This window comes from Alosa sapidissima, chromosome 24 (genome assembly GCF_018492685.1).
Source record: "Alosa sapidissima isolate fAloSap1 chromosome 24, fAloSap1.pri, whole genome shotgun sequence".
Classification (NCBI taxonomy): domain Eukaryota; kingdom Metazoa; phylum Chordata; class Actinopteri; order Clupeiformes; family Clupeidae; genus Alosa; species Alosa sapidissima.
The window spans coordinates 28,227,840-28,249,761 of NC_055980.1; the positions used below are offsets into that span (position 1 = coordinate 28,227,840).

A 21,922-nucleotide genomic window follows, 5' to 3' on the forward strand; every position below is an offset into this window, starting at 1 on the left:
GATGTGCGTTTTATTTGGAGACTGTTTTGCGAGACAGAGACTGAGTTTGCTGCTGATATGTTGGGGTATAAGCTACAACATAGCCAATGTAGGACTTTAGCCTTTTAATATATTTGCTGCATTGGATCAGTCTTTCTAGAACAGGCAAGAGCTTTCTAGCCTCACGTCAGCAGCGCCGCATCACCCATATACATTAAAACAACCAGCGGATGGCGGGCGGGTGCGGATTTGAAAATTGGTCAAAAAACTTTGGTGCGGATGGATAAGTTTTGCTATGCAAATAATAATATGAAATAATATGAAATAATAGCCCATCAGCGCATCTCTAGTGTGTGTGCCTCTCTCTCGCTCAGAGGGGAGGGGGAGGCTGAGGGGTCGATCAAGCATAGATTCTAAACTCTGTGGTGGATAGGATCTACAATTAGGTGTTAACAATATTACTACGCTAGGTCGAAGTGCTCCCAAGTGCTATTGCACCACACATTGTAGTTCTCCTGTTTATTTGCTTGGAAAATCGCCAAGTTTCTTTTGTGTGACCGTACACATTTTTATCAACTACTCGTGCAACTGTATTTAAGTCGGGAAAACTTGGATGTTTTTGATTACTTCTACGCCTGGCTACGTCTGAGCCCGCTAGCATAGCAACATGCTAACACATTCGCACCGCGCACCAGAGCGTTTGAGTGCACGTACCGACACGGGAGAGGTATGACTCAGTTAAGGTAAGAACATATATTACTACTGACATTGGGTGGCGTGTTCCTTTTAAAGGGCATATTAAATACAAAATAAATCACCAAATTCATGAGTTACCACAACAAGTGTATATTTCTGAAGTAAAACACTTATTATTTAAATGATAATAACGACAGTAATTTGGTTTTAAAATATTAATTTCTAAAGAAATACTTGATTTCTTGAAGTTGATTCTGTTTAACTAATTTATAAATGGTGCACTGTCACTTTAAGCGCATTGTGTCTACCCGAAAAAAACAGAGTATCCACTTTCTGAGGAACATTATGGAAACACTGTGAATTGGTATCTAGGGCTAGTGAATATCCCAGTTTTTAAAACAGGTTGGTCTAAAAACCTTTAGGAAAAATGTCTTTAATTCAGATCTTCTGAATTAAAAAATCATTTTGCGACCCCTCACTATGTTTGGTGACCTCCAGTGCTCTGCAACACCTGGACTGCTGACGGAGGCTACGCCTGCACTGCTGACGGAGGCTACGCCAAAGACTTACCTAGTTCAATCTCGTATTTACACTTCTGTCATGCAAGTAACCCTGGGATCATAGGTATTCGTAATCTTTGTACTCTGGGTGGGTGTGTGTGTGTGTGTGTGTGTGGTGATAGTAGTGGTGTGTTTGTGTGTGTGTGTGTGTGGGACACACACACACACACACACACCCCCAAGGCCAGGCAATATTCCAGACCCTATTTACCCAGTTTGTCTCAACAACTGTAACACAATTGGGGGACCACACAAGAGCTATGGTATAGAAATATGAATTTATTTACAAAAATATGTAGAGCTACAAAATAGTCACACAACAGAAATGACCACAGGCTGAGTTTTAAAGGATAGGTTACACATCCAGCTGATGACCACTGCAAGCAACATACACACTGTTGTGTTGTCCAATAAAGAAACTGATCTCTTCTTTTATTTCATTTATTGTGTCCTACTCATGTTCTGTCACCTCTCTAGTCTTTCTGGCTTCCATAGTAGGCATGTCCTTAACTATACTACACATACACACACACACAAACAGCAGAGAATGTACTTTGGATATAGAATAAGTCAAAACAAAAGCAAATGATGTACAATCATTTCAGAAATTGCATGAAAAGTCTTGTTTAATTATTAATGATGCTACAGTATGTGGAAGTTGTAAAGTGTAAAGTTGACTGTTGTTTAGCAGATGCTGAAGCAAAGTGACTCAAAAGGGCAAGTGTGGGACTCTAACTATGGCCCACCAAAGGACCGTATGCACAGACGGCTCTTTAGTAAGCTCATATTTAATTCGAGTGTTAACGGTGTTGTATCGGCATCTTCTGTTATATTCTGCTCCTTACATCTTCACTCCGACACTGAATATCTTTTCCCAATAATAATAATTTTAACACAAACATAAATCCTTGCACATTGTAACGTGCTGATTCACTAGTGCAACACCCAACCGGGTCCTTGTAGACACTAATTACATTAACAATGAAGGCAACACACCGATAGACACACACACACTACAATACAACACACCTACACACGCACACAAACTACAATACAACACACCTACACAAACTACAATACAACACACCTACACACACACACACACACTACAATACAACACACCTACACACACACACACAAACTACAATACAACACACCTACACACCTACACAAACTACAATACAACACACCTACACACACACACACAAACTACAATACAACACACCTACACACACACACAAACTACAATACAACACACCTACACACACACACTACAATACAACACACTTACACACACACACACTACAATACAACACACTTACACACACACACTACAATACAACACACCTACACACACACACACACACACAAACTACAATACAACACACCTACACACCTACACAAACTACAATACAACACACCTACACACACACACACAAACTACAATACAACACACCTACACACACACACAAACTACAATACAACACACTTACACACACACACTACAATACAACACACCTACACACACACACTACAATACAACACACCTACACACACACACACTACAATACAACACACCTACACACACACTACAATACAACACACCTACACACACACTACAATACAACACACCTACACACACACACACTACAATACAACACACCTACACACACACACACACTACAATACAACACACCTACACACACACACACTACAATACAACACACCTACACACACACACACACTACAATACAACACACCTACTGTACACACACACACACACACACTACAATACAACACACCTACACACACACTACAATACAACACACCTACACACACACACACTACAATACAACACACCTGGCTCCACTGGAAACAAATGAGCTGGCTTAAGGGCCGTCCGTGCGTAAGGTCCATTGCCATGTGGTGATGTTATGGCTGCTGCTGTATCTGTACAACGCACCTACTGGACTGTCCGTATTTAATTTCTGAGCTTGAATTTTGCTCCTGTTCGGCCCTACCTAGACCTTTACAAGTATAGAGGTCTCAAATTATGCCATACAGGTGGCACACAGTGGGGGATCCTAACAAACAACTATAAACAATCAATATACTTCATTTGTTATTCAACGTTTGTGACGATTGACGTTGTGATGTCAACGTCATGACGCACATTCATTCGACGCACATTCATTCAGCGCACATTCAGTTTCCAGGTTGCAACCTCGTGGACGTGGCCTAAGTCATTCTGTGATTCTATAAAGGTAATTTGTACTGCATATTGTGATTAGTTGTATCATAACGCAAATAATGAGTTTACATGACTGTACATTTTAAGAACTATCGAAAGTTGGACTGCTAACTACCGGAGATAGTTCTGGTTTATGCGACAACGTGAATGGTAACCAAGGTACGCAAGCTCCATATCATGACATTCTAACTAATGCAGCTACTCTTTTTATACTCGATAGCATGACTCATAACTACAGCATGACATTCCAACTAATACAGCTACATGTGGCTTACTCAATAGCGCGACTCCTAATAAACGGAGCAGCTTTTGGCATCGATAGCATGACTGCTAACTAACCGAGCTACTCTTAGTATCGATAGCATGACTGCTAACTAACGGAGCAACTTTTGGCATCGATAGCATGACTGCTAACTAACGGAGCACTCTTGCCATTGATAACATCATTGCTAATAGCTACACGTAATTCAGTGACCACGTCACCACCTTTTCACTTTTCACAAGTAATTGTTCTCGACCGAGTCTCAGATTAGAGGGGCATGATTATCGATTCCAGGAAGAGACCAACTAAGTACCACGTTATGCAGTCAGATTAAGATGGCTGCAAGCGGCTACATGAAGTTGAATCCCTCAAATCACAGATGAGAGCAGCCAGCAGCAGCGATTGGCTGAGCTGAGTGTCACTCAAGGCTATTCAACTCCCACTGACAACTCTTCCCCATCTGGTGGTAGTCTTGGGGAAATGTCTTGTCTTTTCTATATCTCACAGGATAAATCAGTTCTTATTGTTCTTGGATATTGCCAAATTCTGACCTATTTCTCCAAACCCCCTTTTGGAGAAATAAGGGGTAAAAGAATGGATGAATAAGATTTTGAGCCGAATTAAGTTACAATGTGAAATATGTCAAAATATTGTTTATTATGTACGTTTCAAATGTAGCTATATTATAAGAACAAACAAGGAAGAGAGCACATTTCAAAATGTTCTTTCAGCTCAGTTATTTGCCTCTCCTCTTGGATTACATCAAACTAGGCTACACTTTGAAAACCTACAAGGCTGCTTTCACCAGCACTGTAAACTTGTATTTAAGAAGTTTAAGCACCTAATCTCTTCCTACCTGAACCCCAAGTGTCCGCGTACAAGCCTGCAGCTGCTGATCTGCCACTCATCACAAGTCTCTTAAACTGAGATTTTTTTCAATCAGCTGCAAAAGACAAAAAGCATGATGTACTCATATATGTTCTTTTTCTTTCTTGAAGATGTCCTTGATAAAGCTCACACGAATCTTGTCCTATCCCGTGTCAGTGGAGTTGTCTCCTGAAGTATCTCCTCATGACTACAAGCCCTGTATCATACCTAAACGTCTCCCGATGGGCAGTTGGATACTCGCTCAAGTAAGACAGGACTTTGAGCAGTTTGTTGATTGAACTGAAGAAGTGAGAAGGGAAAATATGTGGTGGTGTAGATGTAGGCTGGGCTCTCAGCTGTGGGTGTTTTCATTACGTCAAATCCAGTCATGTTTGTTTATGTCAAAGTAACCAAAATGACACCGTTAAAAACGTGTTCTACTCGTTAGTTTGGTTCTTGGTATGCCAGACTTCACTGACGCATAAAGCTTCAAACCTGATAATTTCCCAAAAGGCACTGACCTTTGCAAGTACAAGGTAAAGGTAGGCTTTATAGACGTCAGTCAGAGAAGCAGACTCGTTTTGTTTTTGTGTATTTTCTTTTAAAAAATTTTTTTTAAAAACTGGAAAAAAAATTCCTTTAACCTGGAGCTGACCCTAGAGGTGTGGTAGCAAAGCTCCCCTTTAACCTGGAGCTGACCCTAGAGGTGTTGTCTCCTGAACTGCTGCAGAGGGTGAAGGTGGAGTTTGCTAAAGCTAAATTGGAGAACAGGAAACTGAGGACAGGAACTTAAATAGTTTAAAAATACAGGTGGACTGCTGCACACACACAAAGACGAAGACGCTGCAGACAAGTCCCCAATAGACTGAATCACTGTATAAACACTTGACTATTTGAGCAGTTGAATGTTAATGGTGGTTTTTTCATACTCTCTTGTTGTTTACATAAAACAAGTTCTTTATGCTTGTTAAGAACTGAAATGTGTATTTTTGGCATTCATGTATTTTTATGTGAACTTAATTTGCACATTTTCAGTCCTGAAATGTTCGGCCTTTGCTTTGTGGCACTGTGCACTTTGCACAGCAGGTTCATCTGGTCAGTTTTTGAACACCCCAGCGTATTGAATAAATACAGATACTGTGAACAAACTATTTTATCCTTTCCAGGAATATTTTTCATTATTAGAGATACATCATGATATATCATGGATCAAATTGTATTGTAGTTTGGAGTAGGCCTACACCAGAGTCCTATGTAATTATTCTTCCCTCACTAAGTGCCGCAAAGTGTCCTCCTTTTTGGTGTCATGGAAATGACACCCTAGTCGCACCCAATCTTTGGGAATCAAATGCAAAACACTGCTGAGGTTGTAATATTGTGATTAATCATCTTTCTCTCCCAGGTCTGGAGGAGAATGGAGAAAACCCAGGTCTGGAGGAGAATGGAGAAAACCCAGGTATTTTATTTCCGAATTTCAAGACCCACCTAATCTCTTCTTACCAATACCCCAAGTATCCTTAAGCCTTGATCACATTTGGTATAACAACTCACAAAGGGGGCCGGATCAGATTAAGAATCATACAAGCGCCTCGGATTTGGTCCCTGGGGGCCATGGCAGCCAGTTTTGTTTGGTGAAAAGGAATTGAAAGCAGGAATTAACATAGGTCTACTCATAAACATTAAATATATTTTTTAAATATTATTTAAAAATGTAATTAATTAAAAATAGAAAATATATACAATTTGGCCCCTGTGATACTAAACCGTACTGGATGTAAGTTTATGTGATCAGAATATATGCAGTCAGAATATACACACTTTTTTTCAGTGTGCCCACACTCCACACACTCATGAACATGTGCTCTAGCCAGCAGTACACAATGTCTTCCCACATCTCGGAAACCAGTTAGAGCTGTTTCATTTGAATCAGTTGAGATCAGAATCCCAACAATGTTGGGTTGTTCTGCCTGAAGCTATTTTACATTACATTACATTACATTACATTTGGCTGACGCTTTTTAACCAAAGCGACTAACAACATGGTAAACAGTAAGTTTTTAGAACAATTCTCACAATTTTAGGACAGTTTAAAAAAAACATTAGAGTACAGTAAGAATAAGTGCGTCGGTGAGTGCTGTTTTTAACAGTTACTTGTCAGTTTAAAACGGCTGGTGAGTGCTAGGATCAGTAAGACTTGTTGTAAGTGTTGCTATGAGAGTAGATGTTCTCTAAAGAGCTGGGTCTTCAGGAGTTTTTTGAAAGTGGAAAAGGATGTCCCTGTCCTTGTAGGAACTGGCAGTGTGTTCCACCAACGAGGAACAACAGATGAGAAAAGTTTGGATTGGCTTGAGCGTACCGGTGGTAGAGCTAGACGTCGTTCGTCAGAGGAGCGCAGCGGTCTGGAGGTAGTGTAAGTCTGTATGAGGGCATTCAAGTAGGTGGGAGCAGAACCGGAGACTACTTTGTAGGCAAGCGTTAGAGACTTGAATTTGATGCGGGCCGCCATAGGTAGCCAGTGTAGCTGGATGAGCAGCGGGGTAACATGTGCCCTTTTGGGTTGGTTGTAGACCAGGCGCGCCGCCGCGTTCTGGATCATCTGAAGTGGTTTCACTGCGCAGGCTGGGAGACCTGTCAGGAGGGCATTGCAGTAGTCGAGTCGTGAGATGACTATTGCCTGAACCAGAAGTTGGGTAGCATCTTGAGTCAAGTAAGTCCTGATTTTCCGTATGTTGTAGAGTGCAAAACGGCATGACCGGGCGACTGAGGCAACATGATCCGAGAAGTTTAGTTGGTTGTCAAGAACAACTCCTAGATTTCTTGCAGTCCTGGTCGGTGAAACAGACAGGGAGTCAAATTTGATGTTGATGTCGTGGTGTATGGTAGGTTTAGCTGGGATGACCAGCAGTTCAGTCTTTGAGAGGTTCAGCTGGAGGTGGTGTGCCTTCATCCATGTAGCTATGTCTGAAAGGCAATCCGAGATCCGTGCTGAAACCAGGGGGTCGTCAGGTGGAAAGGACAGATAGAGCTGTGTGTCGTCTGCATAGCAGTGGTATGAGAAGCCGTGCGAACGGATAATCTGTCCCAAGGAGGTGGTGTAGATAGCAAAGAGGAGGGGGCCCAGCACTGAGCCCTGGGGGACCCCTGTGGTGAGATGGTGAGGTGCGGATAGCTGACCAAGCCATGATACGTTAAACGAGCGTCCTGTGAGGTAGGATTCAAACCAGGAGAGAGCAGAACCGGAGATTCCCATGTCAGCGAGTATAGAGAGAAGGATACGGTGATTAACCGTGTCAAAGGCAGCCGATAAGTCAAGCAGAATGAGTACTGATGACCGAGCGGTCGCCCTGGCTTCTTTTAAGGCTTCTGTTACAGACAGCAGAGCCGTTTCAGTAGAGTGGCCGCTTTTGAACCCAGACTGATTTGGATCCAGAAGGTTGTTCTGTGAAAGGAAGTCAGAGACCTGTTTGGAGACTGCTCGTTCAATGCCTTTGGATAGGAAAGGCAGTAGTGAGACAGGGCGGTAGTTCTCGACTTGAGCAGGGTTGAGAGAAGCTTTCTTAAGTAACGGTGTTACCCGGGCCATTTTGAACGCTGTTGGAAATGTGCCGGAGGTTAGCGAGGCATTGATCACATGTGTGATAGCTGGAGCGATGGTCGGGCTGATGGACTGAAGTAGGCTCGTAGGTATAGGGTCCAGCGAGCATGTGGTAGGACGGCTGCATGTCAGGAGTCTGGACACTTCACTCTCGGAGAGAGGCATGAATGCTGAAAAAGATGTTCCAGCAGTCCCTAGAGGTTGTAGGAGTGCGGTATCTGAGTCAGATGCGTTGAGTGGGCATGTAGAGAATTGACTGCTGATTGCCGCCACTTTGTTTGTAAAAAATGAGGCGAGGGTATCTGCAGTAAGGCTGGATGGAGGAGGAGGTAGCTGAGGGTTGAGTAGCGATTTGAAGGTTGAGAAAAGTTTTCGAGTGTCTGTAGCGCTGTTGATTTTGTCATTGTAGAAAGCAGTCTTAGCAGCAGTGATGCTGGCTGAGAAGGAGGTCAGGAGTGTCTGGTAGTTTTTGAGGTCGTCAGCTAGTTTGGATTTGTGCCATTTCCTTTCCGCGGCTCTGAGTTTGGTGCGCTGCGATCGGAGGGTATCATTTAGCCATGGATGAGAATGTTTAGATCGAGCTGGCCTTGTGGTAAGAGGGCACAGCTCGTCTAGACACGAGGTCAGTGTGGAGCAGAGCGAGTCAGTGGCTTCATTAACCTCCAGAGAGGAGAAGGTGTTGAGTGGAGGTAGACCGGAGGCAACCACAGAGGAGAAGTGCGTTGGAGACAGGTTCCGGATGTTGCGGCGGAACGTGACCATCGGCTGAGGAGCTGGAGGCTGTTCTGACAGGCTGACGTTGAACTGGATGAAGAAGTGGTCAGAAAGATGGAGAGGCGTCACCATGAGGGTGTCTGTGCTGCAGTTCCGAGTGAAGATCAAGTCAAGCTCTTTGCCAGCTTTGTGAGTCGGTGGGCTTTGAACCAGTTCGAGGTCAAAGGAGTGGACCAGGGCCAAAAAGTCCGCTGAGCCTGGGGCATCTAAGTGGATGTTCATATCACCGAGAACAAGAAGCGGACAGTCATGCTCAGGGATGGAGGATAGCAGAGTGTCAAGTTCGTCAATGAAGTCGCGTAGGTGGCCTGGAGGGCGGTAGATGACCAGCACGTAGAGTTTTGCTGGGGCGATCACTGTGATGGCGTGGAATTCGAATGAGACATATTTGTTTGAAGGCAGTAGCGGGGTGAATTTCCATTTGTTGGAGATCAGCAGGCCCGTCCCGCCCCCTCGTCCAGATAGGCGAGGGGTGTGGGATAGTGTAAGGTTAGTGGAGAGTGCAGCCGGGGTGGCAGTGTTCTCTGGTTTGATCCAAGTCTCAGTGAGAGCAAGGAGTTCCAGTGAGAGGTGGTTGGCATAGCCAGCTATGAAGTCGGTTTTGTTGACTGCGGATTGACAGTTCCACAAGCCCATGGAGAAGGAGGTTTCGGTAGGTGAGGACCGTTTAAGTTCCTGGAGGTAAAGGCGATTTCTGCCCCTTTTGGCATGATGCCGTTTTCTGCGATGGCCGGTGATAACAGATATGGTGGAACGGCACATTTTTGCCTTTGTCGGTGCCTGTGCTCGGTGAACTTGCACAGGTAAACTTGCTTGTCTTGATATAACAACTCACAAAGGGGGCCGGATCAGATTAAGAATCATACACTGTAAAAAAAAACTCTCTGCGTTTACTTAAAAAAACAAGTCAACACATTTCACTAGCTTTTTTGAGTAATTTCAACTTGACAGTGAAGAACTCAAATAATCAAGTTAAATCAACAAATGCTCCCAACTTGAAATATCTAGTAATGCAAACTTAGTATTGTGAGTAAGGTGGACTTACAGTAGGTTAGCAACTCAAAAGTCAAGTTGAATCAAGTGCTTTGAACTTGAAATATCTAGTATTTCCACTTGGATACAGAGCCAAAACCATCCTTGCCCCCCCCTCCCCCCTTAAGTTTCATGAGCTATTCAAAATGCATAGAGGGAGTTATGACAAAACCATGACTGTTGTAGTTAACAAACTAGATCCTAATCCTAAAATGATCAGATCCACGTTGTGAGTTTCTCTTCCACATTTGATGATTTTACCATAAAAGGATCCGTTCTTATGACAGTTTGAGCTTAACCACTCCACTGCAATGCCTTAAAAACAGTGCTAAAGTAAAACAGTGCTACAGTAAAATTGTGCTGAACCATCTTCTATCCCAGGTCTCTGGAGAAGAACTGACTGAGGACAACAGAATATGCATCCCATATTGCTACAAGACACAGCCATCACCACCTGGCAAGATTGCTCAGGATCTCCGGACTGATAACTTGTAAACTTGCAGTGATTTCACAATGTAAAGATACATACAGTCCTCAGTAAAAATGTGCTTTACATTGTTTATTCAAACATCTGATGTTTGTCTTTCTGTTTTCAAGACAACAGCACTGTCACAGAGGAGTGGGGTGGGGGTGGGGGTGGGGGGGGGGGGGGGGGGGGGGTCACATCATGAGAGAAAGAGACACGGAGTCAGCTTTGGTTCAGTAGTCTGGGAGGAAGTCAGAGCCGACGCTAGGGTTTTGATTGATAGTACTTCAAGGATCTTTTGATTTGTTTATGAGTTTGATAACCATTTTTTTGTTGAAATAAATATTTTTATTTAAAATTAAAGTAGGAGGGGCTTAACAGTTTGAGGTCCCACCTAATCTCTTCTTACCAATACCCCAAGTATCCCTAAGCCTTGATCACGTTTGGTATAACAACTCACAAAGGGGGCCGGATCAGATTAAGAATCATACACTGTAAAAAAAAACTCTCTGCGTTTACTTAAAAAAACAAGTCAACACATTTCACTAGCTTTTTTGAGTAATTTCAACTTGACAGTGAAGAACTCAAATAATCAAGTTAAATCAACAAATGCTCCCAACTTGAAATATCTAGTAATGCAAACTTAGTATTGTGAGTAAGGTGGACTTACAGTAGGTTAGCAACTCAAAAGTCAAGTTGAATCAAGTGCTTTGAACTTGAAATATCTAGTATTTCCACTTGGATACAGAGCCAAAACCATCCTTGCCCCCCCCTCCCCCCTTAAGTTTCATGAGCTATTCAAAATGCATAGAGGGAGTTATGACAAAACCATGACTGTTGTAGTTAACAAACTAGATCCTAATCCTAAAATGATCAGATCCACGTTGTGAGTTTCTCTTCCACATTTGATGATTTTACCATAAAAGGATCCGTTCTTATGACAGTTTGAGCTTAACCACTCCACTGCAATGCCTTAAAAACAGTGCTAAAGTAAAACAGTGCTACAGTAAAATTGTGCTGAACCATCTTCTATCCCAGGTCTCTGGAGAAGAACTGACTGAGGACAACAGAATATGCATCCCATATTGCTACAAGACACAGCCATCACCACCTGGCAAGATTGCTCAGGATCTCCGGACTGATAACTTGTAAACTTGCAGTGATTTCACAATGTAAAGATACATACAGTCCTCAGTAAAAATGTGCTTTACATTGTTTATTCAAACATCTGATGTTTGTCTTTCTGTTTTCAAGACAACAGCACTGTCACAGAGGAGTGGGGTGGGGGGGGGGGGGGGGGGGGGGTGTCACATCATGAGAGAAAGAGACACGGAGTCAGCTTTGGTTCAGTAGTCTGGGAGGAAGTCAGAGCCGACGCTAGGGTTTTGATTGATAGTACTTCAAGGATCTTTTGATTTGTTTATGAGTTTGATAACCATTTTTTTGTTGAAATAAATATTTTTATTTAAAATTAAAGTAGGAGGGGCTTAACAGTTTGAGGTCCCACCTAATCTCTTCTTACCAATACCCCAAGTATCCCTAAGCCTTGATCACGTTTGGTATAACAACTCACAAAGGGGGCCGGATCAGATTAAGAATCATACACTGTAAAAAAAAACTCTCTGCGTTTACTTAAAAAAACAAGTCAACACATTTCACTAGCTTTTTTGAGTAATTTCAACTTGACAGTGAAGAACTCAAATAATCAAGTTAAATCAACAAATGCTCCCAACTTGAAATATCTAGTAATGCAAACTTAGTATTGTGAGTAAGGTGGACTTACAGTAGGTTAGCAACTCAAAAGTCAAGTTGAATCAAGTGCTTTGAACTTGAAATATCTAGTAATGCCAACTTAGTATTGTAAGTAAGGTGGACTTACAAAAGGTTGGCAACTCAAAAATTCAAGTTGAATCAAAAGTTCTTCCAACTTAAAAAAACAAGTCAACACATTTCACTAGCTTTTTTGAGTAAGTTTTACTTGACAGTAAATAACTTAGATAATCAAGTTGAATCAACAAATGCTCCCAACTTGAAAATATATATAAATTCCAACTAATACATTGACTCTAACAAGAAAAAACAAGTCTAAATAACAACTCAAAAATCCAAATAGATCAAACAATGTTTTTATTTTTAGCCAGTTTGAACACCCCTGACCTACAGTACCCTCCAGAATTATTGGCACCTCTGCTAACGCTGACTAAAAAGAGGAATATTAAATCATCTTTTAGAAATTGATCTTAATGCCTTAAGTTAAAAAATGAGGGAATATCCAACATTTAAGGACACCAATTTTCTTTGTGAATGAATAATGTATCATAAATAAATAAATGTTCTTCCTTAAAATACAGGGGTCATAAGTATTGGCACCCCATGTCGTGCAGGAGTCCCCATAGGTAGGCCAGTGCAGATGGAAGATCCTTGATGTCCTGTAGAACAACAGTCTCTTCCAGGACGATGGCGATATTGGTAACAGTGTCTGGTGCTTTCATGGCGAGGTCGTCTTCAATGACGGTCAAGATTCCAATTTTCATGCCTCTAGTCCTCCTCAGCATCTGCATCCTTGGTGGAAAAGCACAGAACTACATCACTAAATTTGCAAAAAAATAAATTAAAAGACAATGGTTCTCTGCATGTGTGCCTTTTAGCGACCATCTGGTGCAACCAGGCCAGGACAGAAAATGTAAAGAGAAGGAGAGGAATGCTGGTGCAGCTCAGATGTCTTCTTAATTCTTTTTTTACTTAAGGCGAGACACTAGTGAATAGGGTAACATTTTTAACTAGCAGATATCACTATGAAACTTTCCCAGTAGATTACTTACATTAATATGAGAAAATAATGTATTACAAGTTTTCTGTAATTTAGTGTTTACATATGCAAATTAGGCAGTATCTAATAAAATATGCGATAATTTGCATACATTTTAAAACACGTTGAGTTCATCATTAACTGGTGCACCTACTGCATTTTCGAGTTCCCTAAATGTGAAGTGTTTGTGCTTCCTACATTGCCAATGCTATGGTCGCAGCCTACAAATGGACAAGTTATAGCTTCACCACGACGTAAATGTCCTCCAAGATGTTTAAAAAGTCCACTGCACTACAATCACATTGGAATGTACACTATTGACAACTGAATGTAGTTTCGACCTGAGGTGATTTGTCTTTTGCATGGTACCGTGCCAAATTAAATTTTAATGTAAGCTTACCTGAAGTCTTAAAGATGCACATGCACTTGGGGTGGAGGCAGAGCCAGCTTTTTCCCTGGTGACCGTTATGAAGCCTGTAATGGGTCAGGAGGGTCTCTACATCCGGGTGAGAAAATGGACACTCCTTACATTGCATTGCAACAGAAGAGTCTGCAACAACAAACAAGAGTAGAAAATTATTATTTTTTATATAGGTTTGTAGTGCAGTGGACTTTTTTAAACATCTTGGAGGACATTTACGTAGTGATGAAGCTATAACTTGTCCATTTCTTGGCTCTGATCAAGCATTTTTTAAGGGAGTGCGATCGGCGAATGTGGGGTTGCCATTGTTGTATGTGCCTACATTCTATTGACATATGTTGCATTAAAAATTACATTTCCATTTAATTTTTTTCAACCTATATGCAGCGCCTCTGCAGATCGAGTAGCAGCAGTTGCAAGACATTGCTAAAAACTTTGGGCGGGAGTGAGGTTTAATCAGGGGGTTAGCTTACTCCACAGTGAGCTAGCTATCCTCGCTGACATCCAATACAAAGGTCTTTCTATAAAGGTGAATATTTTAGGAACATACATGTTTTCAGCAAAACAGGGAAATAGCTAACCAGACAATTATACTGATAATTGAGCTGTAGCAGCTACGGCTATCACTAGTTGTGGACAACCTTTGTGGAATTAAGCTACTAAGATTAAGCTACTTATATTAAGATATATAAGATTAGCTAGCAGGCTAGCTTAGCCTAATAGCCACTATTTCAACAACACCACACTATTTCCAAGAACGTTCCTTGCTGATATCCATTTTACACAAAATTGGTCCTGAAAGTGAATGTTTTAGGAACATCCTTGTTCAGCATTACCGGTTATGTCTTCCCAGAACATTGCAAGCTTTTACCATTCACAGTCATAACTAGACATCACTAACGTTAGCTAGTGAAAGCTGCTAACGGAATGTGGGCAGTCAGATCAGCTTAGCTAAAGCAACACGACACTGAGAAAGACTGACTATCATAACAATTGGATATTGGATAAAACTAAATGCCTTACTTACCTTTGACAATGCTGTTGTCATTTGCTCCACGCTGCACCAATTGTATTTCTTTACATGTCACACAATTTCTGAAACTTCACTCAAACACCACATCTCCATTCCACTGCTAGCAAAACCTTACACTCAAGGACCAAAACAGATTTGCGTACATGCACGTGTTTTGTCAAATGTGCTTTACATTGTTTATTCAAACATCTGATGTTTGTCTTTCTGTTTTCAAGACAACAGCACTGTCACAGAGGAGTGGGGTGGGGGTGGGGGTGGGGGGGGGGGGGGGGGGGGTCACATCATGAGAGAAAGAGACACGGAGTCAGCTTTGGTTCAGTAGTCTGGGAGGAAGTCAGAGCCGACGCTAGGGTTTTGATTGATTGATTGAAAACTATTGAACAACAATCAACATAAAGTGTTTAAAAGGATATAAAAACACAATAAAGCCCAATTGTGGTCCTTAGGATGGAAGGGGGCTAACAGCACAGGGACTAAAACATTAAAGGCAAAAGGGTCAACTAATATTCAAAACAAACAAATACAAAAAAACAAGAGCTAAGACAGACAGACAAGCAGACTAACACACATACTGTACAGTATTCCTAGTACTTCAAGGATCTTTTGATTTGTTTATGAGTTTGATAACCATTTTTTTGTTTAAATAAATATTTTTATTTAAAATTAAAGTAGGAGGGGCTTAACAGTTTGAGGTCGGGAGGTCAAAGAGCACTTTCCCTTACAGCTCTTGAAATGGCAGAGTCTGTAATCTGTGGAACTCCCCCTGGTGGAATAGTTGTGTGTCACTAATTTTAGAAAAGTAATTACATAGATACTTGCCAAGTGCCAAGTTATTTCTTATTTTATAAACTAAAGACTGGAGACATGGTCCGGAAGAAGATGAATTCTAGGATGGAGTTTAAGAATCACTCTGACCAGAGTGTGTGATGCATGGTCTACATGTTATGTCTGTTGGTGTCTGATGTATGGACTATTTGTTTGTGTCACACGTCTGATGTCCTGTCATGAAGTGCCTTGCGACTGTGCCGCAAACCCAACTGCCCCACGGGGACAATAAAGTTATCTACTTGAATCAGAACACACACACACTGCCCCTGAGTGGCTGATTAATTCCAAATAAGAATTATAATTTAAATCATGCATTAAAGCCATTTTTAATGTGGTCATTTTTAAGTAGCCTATGAATCTATCCATATATGATATGAGAAATGTTTACAATCCGATGAGTTAAGCACTCGTGCCCTACAGTAATCTCTTGTGTTCAATTGTAATCTGTTCACTCTTAACACAATGACGGCGCACTTGCTATAGGAACAATGGTTCCATCGCGCGGTATCAGATATAACAACAGGCTGTTCATTTACATAGGTAAACAACCATTTCCACTCGCGAGTGTCTGTCGGGAATCTGGGCGGGGGCTGGTCCTTGTTTTGATTCTCGGACATGGAGGCTTTCCTTCTAGAAGTAGCACCGCTCTCTGGTCGGGCGCAGCGGCATCCTACATCATCTGACTTCTCTGAAATCACAACACTACCGCTCACGGCCACTAGAGGAGCCCCCGAGCCAAATGTTCTATTTTGAGAAGCACCTAAAGCAGTGGTCCCCAAACTTTTTCTTCCGAGGGCCAGCTCACTATGCCTGGCTCTAAGAGAGGGCCAGAGACTCGGAGTATATTAGTAACCATAAATAGCTTAGTGCTGTGAACAACAGCAGTCTACCTTAGTTGAATATTCCATTACATTTAATCATAGGCTACTGCAATTTAATACCATTGTTAGCTGTGTTTATATTGCATATCAGTGTAAAATGTAGCTCAAATTAAATAATACTAATAAAAAATAGCAATCCCAAAAGTATTAGCAGGGAGTCCCAAAAGTGTATTTTATTCAAAATGTGTGAACTCTGAACAAAACATCTGAAATGACCACTTTCACTCACCTGATGAGAACTTTGTGAATTTGTATGAACATTTGAACGAGTGAACAAAAAATAGAAATAATTATCCAGAAAGTCCCAGAAATATGACTTGAATAGAAGTTATATAGTTATTAAAAATTAATTGAGAAACTTAGAATACTTTGAGCACGGATGCAGTCAGCATAGGCCTCTTACATTCAGGGATGGATTACTGCACAGGCCTACCGGGCCCAGGGGGCCCTGAAGCCCAAGCCTTTGCATGGAATAATTGGCTCAATATTACAAATGTCCCTTTGGGGATCAATAAAGTATCTATCTATCTATCTATCTATCTATCTAACAAATCAGGATGTAGGCTATGAATCTGATTGAATTTAGTATTGGCCATCCCCAAAATGCACCAGAATACAGGAAAACACATCAAACAAATTAAACATTTTCTGGGGGAGGACCCAGAGAACATACCCCCCCCCCACACACACATATACGACAATTAGTGGGGGACCCTTAATACATCTGGGCCCAGGGGGCCGAAAGTTCATAATCCGCCCATGCTAACATTGTTTACAGGTAGGCCTACATTTTATTCAGTTTTCGATGGCAAACGCAAAACAGCGCCAAAACAACCACCAGTGGACAAAAAGAATGTTACATGTGTACTGTTAAGACTCGCCATAGAGAATGAATGGGGGAAATTGCGGAGGTTATAGTTTGACGATGTCGTACTCCCATGCGGGCCAGATGCTATATACCACGGACATGTTTTGGGGGGCCACCCAAAATGAGGTGGCGGGCCATAGTTTGGGGACCACTGACCTAAAGTCTGCAGAGGTGAAGAGAGCTTCTTGTAGGCTACTGTAGACTGGGGTAAATTCTGTAAAAAACATTTAGCAAAAGTTATTATTGTCTTCAAGTAATCAACTTGGGGTCGACACACAGACTTTAGCCATTTATTTATGTCCACTTGAAGAAAATGGTACAGGTACACAAATATGAAGAATGCAGACACATACACAGAGAGAGAGAGACCACCAGACACATACACACACACACACTCACAGACACACACACACACAGAGCGAGAGACCAGACACACACACACACACTCACAAACACACACACACACACAGAGCGAGAGACCAGACACACACACACAGAGCGAGAGACCAGACACATACACACTCTCCTCTGGCCTCAGGTCTCTCTGCTCTGCTGCTGTGGTCTCCGAGTGGTTTGCACCCCGCAAGTCCATCTGTGTTCCACACACTTCTTTCTTCATGAACCCAAACCAGCTAAATGAGGTGTGTGTGTGTGTGTGTGATAAAAGATGTTGTATTTATATACACCATAACAACAATATGTCTTAAGGTGCTTTGCAGAGGCCATAAAGCGTACAGTTTTTTCTAATTGCCTAATTGGCAAACTATTGGCTGTTTTTGCAAAACTACATACTAATCACAAAACCTTACACCAAATCAGCAAAACATTCCAAATGGTGCTGTCAACATGAAGGGTCCTCCCATCAAAAATGCAGTATACCCACTTAAAAAGCATCACCATCTAAGCATACCCACTTAAAATAGGCAGGAAAGGTATTAACATTTGGGGTTGATCACAGTATACCCACTACATCTAGACTAGACTACACCACAGCAGTAAGGTGCATATATTTCACCAGTCTCACCTTGTTCAAATAAACTAAAAAGCCAATGTAAATCTTGGACAAATCAATTGGACAAATTTTACTTCAACTCTTTTCCCTTTTGTTGATAAGAGAAACCACTTTCACTGCCAGTTTGCATACATTTAAACAAACAAACAAACAAACACACACACACACACACGCACACGCACACGCACACACACACACACACAGCATGTGAGCAACAACTACATCATATTTACACAATTTTTTTTCCCAACAATTATTTTTACAATGGTCTGATTTGGAATGGTCTTTGAATCACTGTCTTGCTACCAGTTAGAAAAGTCTGATTCTGATTTGAAGACTGACGATGGGGAATTCGGAAGCGAAAAAAATATGGAAGGGGTAGCAAAACACTAAGTATGGAATACTCCAACCATTTGAAGCCTTTGTATCAGAAGTCATTTAGTGGCCTCTTCCTATTTCCATGCTGTATCTTGCGGAATACCTTTGGTTGCACAGAACCAGCTGCTAATGGGAAATGTCTGGAGAGAAAGAAAATGAAACAAGTTTGAATAACTTATTAAGTTATTAACTTTCATAACCCACTGTCAACCTTTTTTAACACCTACCTTTAATGTCATGATTACATTGTATTAGTGGTGTGTAAGTCAAGGTGCCTTTCACTTTAAGAAGGAGAGTAACTTGTGTCCTTGTCTGTAGGTTATTATTTGGAAATGAGATGTGTATATGAGGATGCAAGTCAGGATGTTTGCTATTTGATTAGTTAAAGTAAATATTGAAAAACCAAACAACTCGAAGAGAACCTGTCTTGGATCGCAGAAGTGTCATGCAATGTTCATTTCTGGTGAGCACTTGACAAGCAAGCATGACGTGAGCTTACTGATGGCTAGAAGCAGGGGCGGCGCCAGCAGTTAAAAACATTCAGGGCTTAGCCCATAGAGTCTAAACAGCACTGTCAACATGGCTTTTCTAAAATGAATGACAAAATATGCTCACTGTAGTGGCAATAGGAAATAGCATCTACCATTAGGAGCAGCTATGCTTGGTAACTCTGGTGGTTCTGAAGACTGTGGGTTGAAGTCACCAGCTCCAATCTGAGCCTGCACCATCCCAGTCTGTAGGTGAAACACAAATGTGTGTTACAAAATCCATATAAAAAAAGCATATAAATAATATGGCCTGGTACTCAGAAAGGCGAATTTGGTATACATATCTATATATATTGTGAAAGTACATGTTTTAAAGATTCCATTTCAACCCCCTTTTACATATGCACAACTTATTGTTTTCACAGCCACACAATTTGAAGTTCAACAGTGTGTGTCAATTACAGGCCTAGCATGTGACTCGGTACACACCTAATATGGCCTGGTACCTACAAAGGCGAATTTTTGGTATGAATATCTATATATTTTCTGAAAGTACATGTTTTAAAGATTCCATTTCACCCCCCTTTACATATGCACAACTTATTATTTTCACAGCCACACAATATGAAGTTCAACATTGTGTGCCAATGACAGGCCTAGTACATGATTCCGTACAGAGTTAGTATGGCCTGGTATCTACAAAGATGAATTTGGTACGAATATCTATATATTTTCTGAAAGTACATGTTATAAGGATTTAATTTCACCCGCCTTTTACATATGCACAACTTATTGTTTTCAGAGCCACACAATTTGAAGTTCAACAGTGTGTGTCAATGGCAGGCCTAGTGACTTGGTACAGACTTGGTACAGACTTGGTATGGCCTTTTTGTCCATTTTACCCCCTTTTAAATATGCACAATAAGTTGTTCCATAGCCACACAATTTACAGTTCAATAGTATTGTGTAGGCTATAATGACAGGCCTTGGGTAGGCTATATGAGAAAAAAGTGTATTGAAAAGGGTATAGACAGACTTCCTTTGGTCAAAACATAGATGTTAACCTCCTTCTATCAGCCAAATATCTTCCTGCTATGTCCTTTTATCACTGTGTTACAGGTGATAAACGGGTTTTGATGGTTAAAAGTAAACTTCATTAGTGGTTACATTTTTTCGATTATCAATGAGTGTTTTTCATTTAAAGGTTCGACTTCATGCTTATTCAGTAGACCATTTAGTGTTCTCCACAATCCCAGACTTTCATACTGTGTGCTTGTTTACATGGAAAGCAAAACAGGCTATAGTGGCATACAGTATGTCTTTGTCGGGACATTGTCCCGACCAGGCTGTAACTCCATGTATTTTAAGTAAATGCACAAATATCTGTGTTTAAACAATCATTTATGGAGGCGAGACATGGAAAAACAGTTTTAGAAAGATGAAAATATATTTGGGCCCACCAGGTAGGGTGTCCCAGAGTTAAATTAACATTGGGGTACCAAAGAGATCTACTAAAAGAGGGGACTGGTGGCCAAACCCCAAAGGGGTTTCCTCGGCTCTGATGTATCATCCTTAGGGAGACCTGGGGGAGATCCCCCCGAAAGAAACCTTTGTATATTCGAACATTTTAATGCATCAATCTGGTGCACTTTGAAAAGGTGATTATTTTTATCTATGGATGGAAATATTTATGCTGTAGCCTAAACTATTTTGCTATTTTACGTGCCACAAGCGGTCCGCTATCTGCCAGTCTGATTTTGCTCTCTAGATATAAGAACCATGGTAGTGGGGTAGGCTACTCTGTGGCTAAGCAATTTACAAAAATGTATGTACTGACACAAATAGTTTACATTAAAATACATGGCATGCTTTCCTCGTAATCGGTAAGGTCTGCTGTTTATTGTGATATAGAGTTTGCCATGTTCTAAGTGAAGAGTTTGTGAGATATTTATTTCACCGAGAGTAATGGGTGCACAGAATGCAAAAATGGTTAAATTTCATACAACGTTAACCGTTTATCACAGCAACCACATTTAACCAACCGTTTATCACAGCAACCTGCCGCTAATATGATTGGAAAGCTTGGACGTTCATACAACGTTAAGCATTTATCACAGCAACCACATTTAACCAACCATTTATCACAGCAACCTGGCGCTAATATGATTGGAACGCTTGGATTCCACTCGCTCAAGTGATAGGCCGATGCTGTGTGATATGTGACGTGTAGGCCTATACCTGTGAGCAATTTAGTTGAACTTGAAATTTTACTGGGGCACAGCAGTTCAGTATTGGGCCACGTGCCCCAGTAAAAAGGTATTTGACCGACCAGGTTGACATTTCACCGTGAGAAATCGGGGGTGTGTGGCGTGAGAGCTTGCAGACCTGTGGTAAACATGTAGCACACAAATTGCGTGTTTATGTCTAAACCTCACTCCTGATCCAGGTCACGGCACCAATGCCTTGTGTTGATCTGCACGCTCAGCCCTGCACTCGCCCCACAAACAGCAACACCTTTGGGATTCGGGAGTCGAGCGTGCTAACAATCGAGCTAAAAGCCCAGGCTGCTGCAACTAGCACATCTCTTAAGGTATTGGGAAGGAAGCTAACATACACAACATAGGCCTACATGCACATATGTACCAACTAGCTACAGTTACACAACTAATAAGCCTATAAGCAGACATTAGGGGGTGTCCTCATTTTGGCCTATTTGTCCTCA

At 41.4% G+C, this 21,922-nt stretch overlaps 2 long non-coding RNA genes across 3 annotated transcripts; one reads left to right on the forward strand and one right to left on the reverse strand.

Annotated features, from left to right (window-relative positions):
* The first annotated feature begins 5,069 nt into the window (after positions 1-5,069).
* Positions 5,070-10,493, forward strand: LOC121700398. The gene is made up of 3 exons (XR_006027218.1): positions 5,070-5,151; positions 6,018-6,071; positions 10,398-10,493. It is a non-coding gene; the product is annotated as an uncharacterized LOC121700398 (long non-coding RNA).
* A 2,040-nt stretch (positions 10,494-12,533) lies between these two features.
* Positions 12,534-14,867, reverse strand: LOC121700394. Of its 2 annotated transcripts, none has more exons than XR_006027213.1 (3): positions 14,740-14,867; positions 13,692-13,841; positions 12,534-13,044 (listed from the first exon to the last, which is right to left on the reverse strand). It is a non-coding gene; the product is annotated as an uncharacterized LOC121700394 (long non-coding RNA). The 2 variants fall into 2 exon arrangements; XR_006027214.1 differs by having other exon boundaries at positions 13,692-13,815; positions 14,740-14,775.
* Positions 14,868-21,922: the final 7,055 nt, after the last annotated feature.